The sequence below is a fragment of the Oncorhynchus tshawytscha genome, unplaced genomic scaffold (assembly GCF_018296145.1).
Source record: "Oncorhynchus tshawytscha isolate Ot180627B unplaced genomic scaffold, Otsh_v2.0 Un_contig_7373_pilon_pilon, whole genome shotgun sequence".
In the NCBI taxonomy this organism is placed as follows: Eukaryota; Metazoa; Chordata; class Actinopteri; order Salmoniformes; family Salmonidae; genus Oncorhynchus; species Oncorhynchus tshawytscha.
This window is the reverse complement of record NW_024609262.1, coordinates 67,501-70,000: the sequence shown is the minus strand read 5'-3', so window position 1 is coordinate 70,000 and position 2,500 is coordinate 67,501. Positions and strand designations below refer to the sequence as shown.

Below are 2,500 nucleotides of genomic sequence, written 5' to 3'. Positions count from 1 at the left end.
ATGGCCAAGTCAAAGTCCAGACCTGAATCCAATCGAGAATCTGTGGAAAGAACTGAAAACTGCTGTTCACAAATGATCCAAACTGAGCTGCTGTTTTGCAAGGAGGAATGGGAAAAAATTCAGTCTCTCAATGTGCAAAACTGATAGAGACATACCCCAAGCGACTTACAGCTGTAATCGCAGCAAAAGGTGGCGCTACAAAGTATTAACTTAAGGGGGCTGAATAATTTTGCACGCCCAATTTTTCAGTTTTTCATTTGTTAAAAAAGTTTGAAATATCCAATAAATGTCGTTCCACTTCATGATTGTGTCCCACTTGTTGATTCTTCACAAAAAAATACAGTTTTATATCTTTATGTTTGAAGCCTGAAATGTGGCAAAAGGTCGCAAAGTTCAAGGGGGCCAAATACTTTTGCAAGGCACTGTATATTAATGAGTTGTCTCAGCCTACCGGTTGTGTATATATATATTAATGAGTTGTCTCAGCCTACCGGTTGTGTATATATATATATATATATTAATGAGTTGTCTCAGCCTACCGGTTGTGTATATATATATATATATATATTAATGAGTTGTCTCAGCCTACCGGTTGTGTATATATATATATATATTAATGTGTTGTGTATATATATATTAATGAGTTGTCTCAGCCTACCGGTTGTGTATATATATATATAATGAGTTGTCTCAGCCTACCGGTTGTGTATATATATATAATATATATATATAATGAGTTGTCTCAGCCTACCGGTTGTGTGTATATATATATATGAGTTGTCTCATACCGGTTGTGTGTATATATAATGAGTTGTCTCAGCCTACCGGTTGTGTGTATATATATATGTATATATTAATGAGTTGTCTCAGCCTACCGGTTGTGTATATATATATATATATATATATTAATGAGTTGTCTCAGCCTACCGGTTGTGTATATATATATATATATATATTAATGAGTTGTCTCAGCCTACCGGTTGTGTGTATATATATATATATATATATTAATGAGTTGTCTCAGCCTACCGGTTGTGTATATATATATATATATATAATGAGTTGTCTCAGCCTACCGGTTGTGTGTATATATATATATATATGTATATATATATATATATAATGAGTTGTCTCAGCCTACCGGTTGTGTGTATATATATATATTATATATGTCATATATATATATATATATTAATGAGTTGTCTCAGCCTACCGGTTGTGTATATATATATATATATTAATGTGTTGTGTATATATATATTAATGAGTTGTCAGCCTACCGGTTGTGTATATATATATTAATGAGTTGTCTCAGCCTACCGGTTGTGTATATATATATATAATATTAATGAGTTGTCATGCCTACCGGTTGTGTGTATATATATATATATATATATATATATATATAATGAGTTGTCAGCCTACCGGTTGTGTGTATATATATATGTATATATTAATGAGTTGTCTCAGCCTACCGGTTGTGTATATATATATATATATTAATGAGTTGTCTCAGCCTACCGGTTGTGTATATATATATATATATATATAATGAGTTGTCTCAGCCTACCGGTTGTGTGTATATATATATATATATATTAATGAGTTGTCAGCCTACCGGTTGTGTATATATATATTATATATTAATGAGTTGTCTCAGCCTACCGGTTGTGTGTATATATATATATATATGTATATATATATATATATTAATGAGTTGTCTCAGCCTACCGGTTGTGTATATATATATATATATATATTAATGCGTTGTCTCAGCCTACCGGTTGTGTATATATATATATATATATATATATATATATATATATATATATTAATGAGTTGTCTCAGCCTACCGGTTGTGTATATATATATATTAATGAGTTGTCTCAGCCTACCGGTTGTGTGTATATATATATATATATATATATATATATAGACCATTATATATTAATGCCCTGTCATGCCTACCGGTTGTGTATATATATATATAATGCGTTGTCATGCCTACCGGTTGTGTATATATATATATGAATGCGTTGTCATGCCTACCGGTTGTGTATATATATATATTAATGAGTTGTCATGCCTACCGGTTGTGTTTATATATATATATTAATGCGTTGTCATGCCTACCGGTTGTGTATATATATATATTAATGCGTTGTCATGCCTACCGGTTGTGTTATATATATATTAATGCGTTGTCATGCCTACCGGTTGTGTATATATATATATTAATGCGTTGTCATGCCTACCGGTTGTGTATATATATATATATATATATATATATATATTAATGCGTTGTCATGCCTACCGGTTGTGTATATATATATATTAATGCGTTGTCATGCCTACCGGTTGTGTTTATATATATATTAATGCGTTGTCATGCCTACCGGTTGTGTATATATATATATTAATGCGTTGTCATGCCTACCGGTTGTGTTTATATATATATTAATGCGTTGTCATGCCTACCGGTTGTGTATATATATATATT

General features: G+C 31.1%; 1 protein-coding gene across 1 annotated transcript in view; it reads right to left on the bottom strand.

The window, feature by feature from the left end:
* The window catches only part of LOC121844506 (general transcription and DNA repair factor IIH helicase subunit XPB-like), a 60,778-nt gene that overhangs the window by 54,749 nt on the left and 3,529 nt on the right, over positions 1-2,500 (bottom strand).